Below are 13,487 nucleotides of genomic sequence, written 5' to 3'. Positions count from 1 at the left end.
GATCAGGGCCGGCAATCCCAGGTGAAGAATTTTATACTTCAATCCTAAGTGCCAAACCCGGTCAAACGCCTTGCTCACGTCTCGCAAGACCAGATTACAGCGAGACTTAACATAACATAACATAAATAATAGGATAACAAAGGGCCACCAGGGCCCATCTAGGTTATCCTGTATCAGTCACACAGCGACCTCGTCATCAGTACTTAGATACACTTACAAGTACACAATACATTATATACTAATTCTAAATATTTGGCCCATTAACAGGGCTAAGTCCTGCAGCGAAATCCTCTACAATTTGTGGTCCCCATACATGGCTTGGTTTAAGGCCATGGTCTCCGTGGCTAAGGCTATATGGCATGGACTGTTCCTCTGCCATTTCGGAAGCCGTACTGTGCTGCATGAAGGTGGTTAACAGTATGTAGCGTGGAGGAATAAACTTCGCTCACAGGCACGACATTGACGTTAGCGCTGAGTTGCCATGTAGTCTTTTGGGAGAGTGTTGGGGGAATAAAGTGCTGACATGGTCCACGATTATTTGCCATGATTGTACTGTATTCTAAATGTTAATTAAATTATTGAAACATTTTAGATGCAGCCTTTCTAAAGATTTCAAATCCCAAAGTGTATACTTTCAATTAATGTTTCTCTAGAGACAGATATCGCCGCACGGGTCATGTCCCGCCTGAGAGCGCGGTCCCCGCAACACATACCTGGCCTCGCCACACTTAATTTTCATTTACCATTTTTGATAAAACAAAACAAAAACCATTATATGTGTATAGAGTATTTTTTACTCAGCATCACCCAAACTATCATATCCCTGAGTAAGTACCACAACTCGTGACACACCCTGTATATACCCATATACATACATATATATATATATATATATATATATATATATATATATATATATATATATATATATGTACATTTGTAAAGCATTTCATAAATCATAAATTAAATGAACCTAACCTAACCTAACCTCCTCACCTCACCTAACTAACCATTTCATGAAATGGCCACTCCGTGCACATTTCATGAATTGGGTTGGGTTGGGTTTAGTGAGTTAGTTAGGTTCATTCATGAATGACTATTCATGAAATAAACTTCTATATATATATATATATATATATATATATATATATATATATATATATATATATCCTTGTTTCTTTGAGCTTTGTCGTTCTATATAGTATTTCTTCTGTTGCTGCTTGTGGTTTTAGTAGTACCTTAATTGGTCTCACTATTCCTTCCTGATATGGTCCCATTCTGTGGATTTCTTCTACCTCCTCTTCTAAGTTCTGTCTATCCTCGTCATTTAGATTCTTTAGTAGGTCTGTGTGTGTGTGTGTTTGCCTAGTTCTGTATTATAGGGTTTGAGCAGGGCTCATAGTGACCTGTCTCCATATCTATACTTATCCAAATTTTTCTTAAATTTGTGCACGCTTTCTGCAGCCACAATCTCTTCACTCAATCCGTGTGTGTGTGTGTGCGTGGCATCGATTATAGTCTACTCGTGCTACTTGATATTTAACTGTCTCATACTGTTTTTCTGCCTGTGCTAACAAAAAACATAAATACTGTTAAAATACACACACACACGAACAGTAATAAGAAAACAAAAGAAATGACAATAAAATCAAAGAAAAACAAACTCAAACACAGTTTTTTGCAGATATCTTTTTATTGTGTATATATATAATTTCTGTACACTGTGGAAGTTGGCACAAGGCCGCTGCATTCTGGACAAAAACAGCCTCAAAACCAGTTACCGAGAAATGGCATTAGAACCATTTCCTCTCCTGGAACACTGACCAGTATAGATGAGAGACATGATCATAACAATAAAAATAATAATAATTAGTGTTTTTTCGGGGTGTGAAGGGGACGGAGAGTTAACAGAATAGGAGGAACGATGGAATGGAGAGAAGATTCGTTAGACAGAGAGCGTTCATCAGTGACACCCAAATGAGACTAGAAAAATGTACAAAACACGAAAAATCAGGCGACACTTGGAAGCTTCTGCCCATATGAGAGAGAGAGAAGAAAACAACACTAATCAATTCAGCTCCCACACAAACAAAAACATAAATTAAACTCATAGTGGATAAAAAATAAAATTAACTTAAAAATGAAGGAAAAAAAAGAGCGAGAAAGAAAAAATATAAAATAGAGTTATGTACAGAGTGTATTATAGTTTTGTTAGGCTGCCATATATTTGAGTACGTCAGGATGGAGCAGGAGGAGGAGGAGAGTATCTGCTTAGGACAAACAGAGGCACACATGTCATAAAAATACAAAATAACATTACAATTTTCCCTAAAGACATAATTGTGTTTAATTATCGCCCCCACAGCATCTCCAATATAATTAATCTTTGTGTTAAGTCATCTGTCCGATACCAACAGCAGCAGCTTTCACCCTCTTCACTGCTGCCTAACTATCAAATGTTCCTGTGATGGACAGCAATGGTTCTCTGTTCATCGCACACACACACACACACACACAACTCTGTCACACATTCATGAGTCAGAGATAATGCCAATGTTCTACTGTTTGTATGACCCACAATGCACTAAAATAATAATCATAAAGGAAGATTAAAAAGGAATGGAGAGAGAAATGAAAGAGAGGAAGAGATAGACATAAATAAAAGTGAGTGTTGAATATCCCAGAGAAATGCATTAAAAATAAGTGTTTGTAATTTGCATACTAGGGAAAATAGTGTAATAATGATAGAAGTCAAGTAATAATAGTGTGTGTCTGATACCAACCACACACTGGAAAAATAAATGAATAAACAGATCAATAATAAGTTCCTGGTATTCCACGTTGAAAATAATAATAATAAAGTAAAGGAAGGAAAAGGAAGGGGAAAATAGAGCTTCACTTAATACAACAATGAGGAAAGAAAAATTGATTCCTTAAAATCAAACCATAATAGAGAAATAAATATAATAGAAATGAATAAATAAATAGAATAAATGCTTCCCTTGAACAAAATAAAAAAGGAAAGGAGAGAAAATACAACCTTTTAAAGAAAGACAATGAACACTTGATACTTGAAAAAGAAAAGGAAAAAAAGGAGAAACAACATTTACTATAAAACATTAATAACAATACTTCCTTGAATAGTCATAAAATATACCCTCTAAAGAAACAGAAGACAAAATTTTAATACGTCCTTTGAAAAAATAAATTTAAAAATTCCCTAAAAGTTAGCATAGCCATAACACACACATCTTTGGAGTGAGGAAGGAAAGTTACCACCAGCACACTGACAGACAACACTACACCTTGCCTGAGTCTCCTCTCCAGTGTGTGTGCTGGCCTGACCCGAGGAGGCACACTGAAGAGGAAAGAGAGAAAAAGAGGAGAGAGGGAAGGAGGAAAGAAAAGATGAGAAGGGAAGGAGGAAAGAAGAAGAGAGGAAAAGAAAAGTCCCTCTCTTTTCCTCTATGCCAAATCAACACACCTATAAAGAAACACTTAGACAAAAATAATAAAAAATAAAATAAAAATAATTACTTCATATCACATGAAACCTTCCCTCTCCCTCTTAGCCAAACACATAAAAAAACACCCTTATAAACAAAATAATGAAAAAAAAAAAACACTAAATCGAACAAAATAAATAAATAAATACTTCATACCACATCAAACTTTCTCTCTTTCTTCTTCCTCAAGGCCAAATACACACACACACACACACACACAAAACGACCCTTACAGTGACAGAGTGAAGTGAGGCGAGTGGTCCCTGCCCCACACACCACCAGTGACCAGGCAGCAGATACAGGTACTAATTAGGAAGCAGTCAACAGCAACACATGGAAGGAAGGAAGGAAGGTCAGGTTAGGTTAGGCCAGGTTAGTTAAGGTCACCTGGATGTAAACACAGACGGATGATGTATGTCGGTTTGTTTGTTTGTCGTTGAGTGAGTGAGTAAGGTTGGTGACTAAGATGAAATAATTGAAGACGAGAGAGAGAGAGAGAGAGAGCTATGCAATGAATAAGCCCAAAAACAAGAAAACATAACTAGAAAAGAAAAACAGGCTGAGGGAAAAGAAATAAAACAAAAACAATGATGAATAATGACAGACAGATAAAGAAAAAGAACAGAACCTTAAAAAAAAAAATAGCAATGATAACGATGTAATAATAGTAGTAGTAGTAGTAGTTGTAATATATGCACATCATCCAACGCATTAGACAATAGAAAATAATTGGTAGAGTTTGGTAGAGTAAAAATGGTAAAAAACTTTCAATCACTCTCCCGTTACTGTCTGTCACACACCACCAGGGAGGTTCACACGCCACTTTACAAAAACATACTAAAAACTGATTCTCCATTTACAATATACACTTTTTTTAACATTTCAAGACATTTTTTCCTCTCCAATTAATTAGTTTGTTATGTTTTGCTTCCTTTTCTTTTTCTCTCCGTGTTTCGCTTTTACTTATTCTAATTTTCTACGTGTTTATTTCCAGTATTGTAAATCTCCAAGTTGTTTTTTATAATATACAAACATTTTCATTTTATTTAGATGTCAATTTTTTTTTTTATTCCTGTCTTTTTTCTTTACATTTTGTTTCATATATGTCTTAATTTTCCATACATTCCAGTTTGTTTCTCCGTTCTTCCACACTTTATGTTTCTGAGTAAAGCTTTTATTGTCTATGTTTTGTTTCATCTATGCCTTAACTCTAATGCTGCAGTCTGTTACTGGTTTACCACATTTCAAGTTTCTGGATTTGTTTAGCTTTCTATGTTTGGGTTCATGTTTTATTCCCTGTGGTTCATCTCAGCTTGTCACCAGTGTGTGTCTGTCACCAACACCAATGCCACCACCACCACTCTCTGCCAGGCCGGTGCACCACCACCAAGGCCGGCCGTGTCTGTGAGGCACCTCACCCACCACCACACACCAAGGCAGCCGCCACCGCGCCACCCGCCGCTGTGTCCCCAGCCACAGTAGCACCATTGGAAGGACCATCCCACTGTCACCACAACTCGCCGCTCCTTAATGCTACCATCAACTTCTCGGACATCAATAAGAACATTAAGAAATATAAATTCATATTCAAATGGAAATACCAAAGCAACCGACTGACTGACTGACTGACTTTTTCAAGCCATGGAAGCAGCAACAGCAGCTGGCCCCAGTCAGACTGCAGGTGGGGGCAGGATGGGGCAGGACAGGGCAGGGTGGGACAGGGGAGGGAAGGGGGCGAGGCTGGGTGCTGTACCCTGGGGACTAACAAGAGGGCTATGGGCTGGGCTGTCATTGCCGGGAGCTGAGGTGGGTGGAATCGGAGCGTTTGGGCGGGGGGGTGGGGCCTTCCTCCCGGGCATGGTCTGGGCTGCCCGGGTGGGGTCCTCTGTGCTATGGGGGCGGGAGGGCTGCAAGGTGTGGCTGTGGCCCAGCTGGGTCCTCCCCTGGGCTGCCCCAGGGTGCAGGCCATGGGGGGAGAGGTTCTCATACAGGCTGCCATAGTGCTCCTGTATCCAGGCCCCCACATTGCGCTCCGCCTCTGAGGGCAGGATGGGGTCCCGAAGCCCAGCACCTCATGGGGCATCTTGTCAAAGTCCTTGCACTTCTGCGCCACCTGCCACTTCTTCTGCATCACCCGCTGCAAGTTGTTCAGGAAGGACCGCGGCGTCACCTTGTTGCCGGGGCTGTCCAGGCGCCCGGGTTGCTCAGGCGGGTGGAGTCTGAGCGGGGCAGTGGGGCCGCCCAGTGGGGACTCTGGGGCAGGGGGATGTTCTGCGCGTCCAGGAAGGTGATGCGCTTCACCTTCTTCTGTGGACTCTTCTGTGGTTGGGCATACACCGGCTGGTGGGGTGGGGGTGGGGCGGGGTCTGGTGGGGTGGAGGAGGAGGTAGGGTGTCTGGTGGGGTGGAGGTGGTGGGTGTGGTGGTGGTGGTGTTTGGTGTGGTGGTGGTGGTGGGTGTTGTGGAGGTGTGGTGGGGTGTGGGCATAGATTGGTTGATGTGGGGGATGCTGTGGGTGTGGGGCCTTTTGTGGGGTGTCTGGTGGGCGGGGTGTTGGTGGGGGTGGTGGGAGAGGAGAGTCAGGATGCCAGCCACCGTTGAGAGTGGCAGCATGGGGAGGAGGGTGAGGAGGGTGAGGGGTGAGGTGGGAGCAGGGGATGGGTAGAGGCGGTGTGGGCACGAGCTCGGCCAGGAAGGGTGGGAGGCATAGGCTGGGAGTCCCAGGTCCCTGGGGCTTGGGGGCCACGCTGGGAGGGCTGACAGCCTGATACAGGACCCCACACCCTTGGGCTTGGGTGGGGAGGGCAGGCCATGGGGAGGTGTGGTGCACCGGGATGGGGTGGAAGGCTGGCATGGGAGGTGGGGTGGCGGGAGGTTGCCTTGGGTGGACTAGATGGTTTTGGTGGGCTGGGAGGGAGGGGGCAGGGAGGTCATGCTGGCCATCATGAGGTCACTGGGGTTAATGGGGGAGGAGGCCTCATCAGGGGTGGGGAAGAGAGTTGAGGCTAAGGGTGGAGGCCAGGAGCTCCGGGGAGGGGAGGAGGGTCTCAACAGCACACTCCGTCAGCTCAGGGGTGGAGGGGAGGGAGGAGTCTACTTCATCATCCCTGGGTGTGACAGAGGTGGTGGAGGCAGTTCTGCCCTGCGAGTCGGCGTCTCAGTGTGCTCACCTCCTCTGAAAGAGAGCGCCGCACACTCTGCCTGACGGCCGAGCCTCGCGCCTCACCTCCTCCCTCCACCTCCTTGACCAGCAGGCGTGTGGTGGAGGTGAGGGCAGCTTGGGGTTGTTAGGCGGCTTGCGCTTGATGGTGCCCTGTGGTGGGAACTCCGCCTCGAACCCCTGCTCCCCTGTCGGCGTGCCCGCCCAGCGCTCACTCAGACACCCGCTAGAGCTGCTGGAGGAGCCGCTGTGAGGGCCATCCGTTCGCCCGGCCCAGCGTGTTCACCGGCGTGTCCTCGACGACGAGCCGGCCGAGGAGGGACGTCGTCGCCGTCCGCCAGGCTGGGGGCCAGGCAGGAGTCTAGGAGCGGGACTCAGATGACGGTGTGGTGGCCTGGGAGGTGCCGTGTGACCCACCCTCCCCTCCACCTGGCCCAGCCCCCCCCGCCCCGCCAGCCATGGACGCAATGCTGAAGGAGCGAGGGCGCCAGCATGTCGATGTCCTCCTGGGCCAAGTCTTCCACCAGCGCACGGTAGTTCTCCAGCAGCCGCCCACTCTGTAGACACACACACACACACCTCAATAAGTAATGCACTCACAAACACACATGTACCTTAAGTATTTAAACACACACACACACTCATTTCTCATCTGGGTCCTCTTTACTAACCAACACCAGATCTATTTAATAACAATTATTCTAAGTTCTAATAATCCAACCTGTCCTCTATCTCAACTGTCTATCAACTGTCTGTCACCTCTTACTTCTAAACTCAAACCTGCTTCTCTTGCAATCCAATATTTCAATCTCTGCCTTCCATCTTTCAATCTTTTCCTCTTCCTCTCACTGTGATTATATCTTGGCTGTTTCAATCTTACAAATCACTCACCACTACCCCCCTTCTCTCTCTCTCTCTCTCTCTCTCTCTCTCTCTCTCTCTCTCTCTCTCTCTCTCTCTCTCATCCTGATGTTTTATTGAAGTTTAGTTTAGGAGATTTTTGGGCATGAAATATTTTCCTAGTATTTCTTTTCATCTCTCTCTCTCTCCCCAGCCTCACCTTAGCAATTCTGATGCCCATGACCCACTGTGAAAGAGTCTCGGGATCCTCAGAGCACAGGTACTTGATATACTTGCTGCTCTTGGCCTGGAGGTGTGGGTGTTTGATGGCAAAGCACCAGTCTGTGGGCGCCTTGCTTCTTCTTCCACCCACGCCGTAGTACACCTGTAGGCAGAGGAGAGTCAGGAATGGAGACACAGCATTGCACGATGATACAAGATAAGGTTAAAATGAAGGTGAAAGGAAATGGAATGGAAAAAATTAAGGAGACGTTAAGTCATGTTGATATGTTGAATGAAGTAAGGTGAGGAGTAAAGCACACGCACACGCACACACACACACACACACACACACACACACACACACACAGCCCGGTAGCTCAGTGGTTAGGCGCTGGCTTCACAAGCCAGAGGACGGGGTTCGATTCCCGGCTGGGTGGAGATATTTGGGTGTGTCTCCTTTCACGTGTAGGTGCTGTTCACCTAGCAGTGAGTAGGTACGGGATGTAAATCGAGGAGTTGTGTCCTGGTGTGTGATGTGTGCCTGGTCTCAGGCCTATCCGAAGATCGGAAACAATGAGCTCTGAGCTCATTCCATAGTAACGTCTGGCTGTCTCGTCAGAGACTGCAGCAGATCAAACAGTGAATTACACACACACACACACACACACACACACACACACACACACACACACACACACACACACACACACTACTCTTCTCTAAACACACATCCACTTTGCTGTACATAAACACACACACAGATCTACTCTCACACACACACACACACAAAGGCACACAGACCTGATTGACTTCCAAGGTGGTGAGGCAGGCGAGGTCCTTGGAGCAGCGAGAGGACTTCCCTTGGGCAGTAGTACAGGCCAGACGCCCTCAACACAAAGTAGTACTTCTTCCATACCTTCTTCCCCTCCGACTTGAGGAACAGATGCCCCTCCACCTCCGGCACTCCCACCCCTGTGCTGGAGAAGAATTCCTGCCGGTGGAGCAAAGGTGGAATGAGTGGAGGAAACTGTGAAAGCTCAGTGGAGAAATTAAATCAAAGAAAAAGTTTTGGGGACAGAAAAAGAAAGATCCAGTATTCCTTTAAAGATGACCAAAAACTGAGAACTGGAAAAAGATACAAAAACAACAATAACAGCAATAATAATAATAATTAAAAAGTAAGAATACAGACCATCTCACAAACTTATTGAAATATCTAGCACATTATAAAACACAAAGAACAAAACTTAAATTCACCTAACCGAAAAATTAATGTATAAATAAATAAAAATGAATGAATGAATAGATACATATGAAGATAAAGAAAAATAGAAAAAAAAATCTAGACCTCATACATTATTGAAAGACCCCAACACAACACAAAACATGACCTTAGAAGAAAAGAAAGAAAATCAATCAAATAAGCGAATAAATAAAGTCCATAATGAAAACAAAAAAAAGAAAAAGTTTAACACAAAACTCCACTCAAAAAAAAAAAAAATAAAAAAAATAAAGAAAAAGAAAAAACAAAATCAATCAAAACAAACATACAGACCAAAAAGTAACCCAAGAAACCCAAAGTCTAAACCAGAACATCAACACCATCCTCCCACCACCACCACCACCACCACCACCACTTGCCTCCAACACCATCCTCCCACCACCACCACCACCACCACTTGCCTCCACCAGAGTATTCCTGCCCTCGTCATCCAGGTCCGAGTTCTTCTCGAGGACGAGCCAATGAGGATGTAGTGTTCGGGTCGCAGGAAGAGTCGTGCAGTCGGGTCGCTCCGAGAAAAGCAGCTTGTTTTGCTGTCCCTCGTCCACAGCAGCAGGTTTTCCACCAACATCTCTCGTCCTCGTAGATGCGCTCTGTGGGGAGGGCACGGTTAGGTGAGGTGAGGTGAGGTTAGCCACATCACACATTATAATCCTGCCATCAAACCACACACCATAACACCCAACATACTACTAACACCACACACCACAAACACACTGCTACCATCCACCAGCACACAGGGTACCCTCACAACACACCATAACACCAAAAACACTACCACACACCACCACCAATACACTACTACCATGCACATCACCACCATCATCACCAGCACTCTGCCACAACACACATCGCCACCAGTACACCACATACCATCACCAACAACACAATACACCACCAGCACACTGCTACCATACACCATAACACCACTACTATTAATACCACCACACCACCACCAATAAACTACTATCACACACACACCACAACACCACTACCACCACCACTCTGTTACTAACACATCACCACTATCATCAAACACCACCTGTCCAGTCCACACCACAATAAACTATCACACTATAACACCATCACCAACAAACACACACCACCACCACCACCTCACTCATATAAGGATATCTGGTGAATTCCTGTTATCCATCACTAGAGCTTTACAACTAACCTCTTAAATTACCACCACAGTCACAGAAACACACTCTCTCGACAAATAATATCCTTGTTAATCCTTCAGTACCATGACCCGTTTCCATAGTCATTCTGGTGACTATTTGGTGACTTTCTACACCTTCAGAAACTATGTGAGGGATTAGAATAGTGAAGACTGTGGCCATTAATCTTTCTGACCTCCATAGACCCTTCCTAACGTCAATGAAATGGTCTAATCAACAAATCTTAAGGTAAAAATGTGTCCCAGTACTGAAGAGAAACAATCAATGAAAAAAAAAATGCATAAAATAAAACACACACACACACACACACACACACAGAACAGAAAGAGAGAGAGAGAGATTATTTCAGCAACTCACCCATGTAAAGATCGAATATGCTCCACCATGGCCCACTTTGGATCCATTCTGACGTGGTTCTTGTCGGCCAGAAGTCATCACATGCACAACTGTCATCTTCGTCCACCAGCAGGGACTTTGTGGAGCCGTCCGAGGTAAACGCCTTAATGAACAGCTTCTTCACATTGGCCTCCTTGATCTTCTCCAGGGCCATCTTGATCTTCTCTGCCTTCAGTTTGGCCGCCTGCTCCACCTGTGAGGGCCACATGGAGGGAGTGGGTTAGGTTGTTTGGTTGTCTTTATTTTTATCTATTTCAGAGTCTGTTGGTTATATTTTTGTTTATTTACAAGAATGACTGAAATAAATTTGGCTTGTTTTCATGTATTCTGGAATCTATTGTTTTTATTTTTTTTTTTATTTATTATTATTATTATATTATTATTATTTTTTTTTTTTTTTTTTTTTGCTTAATCAACAAGAGTGGGTAAAGTAAGGTATCTTTCTATGGGTTGTTTTCATCTATTTCAATGTCTTTTTTTATATATATATATATATATATATATATATATATATATATATATATATATATATATATATATATATATATATATATATATTTACAAGAGTGGGTGAAATAAATTGCCTGTCTTATCATTTTAATAATTGTTGAGTTATTTTCTTCTATTTCAATGTCTAAGTTTATTGTCTTGTATAATTTACAAGAGTGGGTGAAGTAAATTGTCTATGTTGTCTTTCTCAGGATTGTTTTGATCTATTTCAATGCTTATATGTTGTTTTGCCTTGATTTTCTAGAAATGGCTGAAAATAAACTGTCCGTCTTATCTTTTTACTAATTGCTTGGGCTAATTTTCATTTTATTATTTTTTTTTACAAGTGTGGATGAAATAAATTGTCTGTTTTTATCTATCTCAATTGTCAGAGTAGCTTTCATCTCTCAATGTAAGTATACTTTTCTTTTATTTTCAAAAGTGACCCTGTGTTTGGGGTGTTTTGTGTGTTTTGGGTGTTTTGTGGTGTGTTTGGTGTGTTTTTGTGTGTTTTGGGATGTTTTGTGTGTTTGTGTGTTTGTGTTTGGTGTGTTTGTGTGTTTGGGTGTTTGGAGTGTTTTGTTGTGTTTTGTGGTGTTTTGTGGTGTTTTTGGAGTGTTTTGTGTTTGTGTTTTGTGTGTTTTGTGTGTGTTTTGTGTGTGTTTTGGGTGTTTTTGGGTGTTTTGTGTGTGTTTTGGGTGTTTTGGGGTGTTGTGTGTGTGTGTGTGTGTGTGTGTGTGTGTGTGTGTGTGTGTGTGTGTGTGTGTGTGTGTGTGTGTGTGTTGTTGTTGTTAATCTGTCACCACAACCACAAAAACACCCTTAAAAACCCGCGTCACTTCAACTAGAGCCTTTGGAGTGTGGAAATGTTGTTAATCTGTCACCACAACCACAAAAACACCCTTAAAAACCCGCGTCACTTCAACTAGACCCTTTGGAGTGTGGAAATGTTGTTAATCTGTCACCACAACCACAAAAACACCCTTAAAAACCCGCGTCACTTCAACTAGAGCCTTTGGAGTGTGGAAATGTTGTTAACCTGTCACCACAACCACAAAAACACCCTTAAAAAACCCGCGTCACCTCAACTAGACCTTTGTAAATATTGTTATAACCTGTGGAAATGTTGTTATGTTGTGTCTGTCACCACAACCACAAAAACACCCTTAAAACCCGCGTCACTTCAACTAGACCCTTTGGAGTGTGGAAATGTTGTTAACCTGTCACCACAACCACAAAAACACCCTTAAAAAACCCGCGTCACTTCAACTAGAGCCTTTGGAGTGTGGAAATGTTGTTAACCTGTCACCACAACCACAAAAACACCCTTAAAAACCCGCGTCACTTCAACTAGAGCCTTTGGAGTGTGGAAATGTTGTTAATCTGTCACCACAACCACAAAAACACCCTTAGAAACCCGCGTCACTTCAACTAGAGCCTTTGGAGTGTGGAAATGTTGTTAATCTGTCACCACAACCACAAAAACACCCTTAAAAACCCGCGTCACTTCAACTAGACCCTTTGGAGTGTGGAAATGTTGTTAACCTGTCACCACAACCACAAAAACACCCTTAAAAACCCGCGTCACTTCAACTAGACCCTTTGGAGTGTGGAAATATTGTTAACCTGTCACCACAACCACAAAAAACACCCTTAAAAACCCGCGTCACTTCAACTAGACCCTTTGGAGTGTGGAAATGTTGTTAACCTGTCACCACAACCACAAAAACACCCTTAAAAACCCGCGTCACTTCAACTAGACCCTTTGGAGTGTGGAAATGTTGTTAACCTGTCACCACAACCACAAAACACCCTTAAAACCCGCGTCACTTCAACTAGACCTTTTGGAGTGTGGAAATATTGTTAACCTGTCACCACAACCACAAAAACACCCTTAAAAACCCGCGTCACTTCAACTAGACCCTTTGGAGTGTGGAAATATTGTTAATCTGTCACCACAACCACAAAAACACCCTTAAAAACCCGCGTCACTTCAACTAGACCCTTTGGAGTGTGGAAATGTTGTTAATCTGTCACCACAACCACAAAAACACCCTTAAAAACCCGCGTCACTTCAACTAGACCCTTTGGAGTGAGGAAATATTGTTAACCTGTCACCACAACCACAAAAACACCCTTAAAAACCCGCGTCACTTCAACTACACCCTTTGGAGTGAAGAAATATTGTTAATCTGTCACCACAACCACAAAAACACCATTAAAAAACCCGCGTCACTTCAACTAGAGCCTTTGAAGTATGGAAATATTGTTAATCTGTCTCCACAACCACAAAAAACACCATTAAAAAACCCGCGTCACTTCAACCATTGCAGTGAAAACAATGAAAACTTCCTTAGACATTCACACACACACTGACACACTGACACACTGACACACACGCACACACAC

The 13,487-nt window shown here is 43.3% G+C and overlaps 1 pseudogene; it reads right to left on the bottom strand.

Annotated features, from left to right (window-relative positions):
* Positions 1–4,967: 4,967 nt before the first annotated feature.
* Positions 4,968–10,865, bottom strand: LOC123502495 (annotated as a pseudogene).
* Positions 10,866–13,487: the final 2,622 nt, after the last annotated feature.

The sequence above is a fragment of the Portunus trituberculatus genome, chromosome 11 (assembly GCF_017591435.1).
Source record: "Portunus trituberculatus isolate SZX2019 chromosome 11, ASM1759143v1, whole genome shotgun sequence".
NCBI classification, from domain to species: Eukaryota; Metazoa; Arthropoda; class Malacostraca; order Decapoda; family Portunidae; genus Portunus; species Portunus trituberculatus.
Note: the sequence above shows the minus strand (reverse complement) of the source record. Positions and strands in the feature narration are given on the sequence as shown.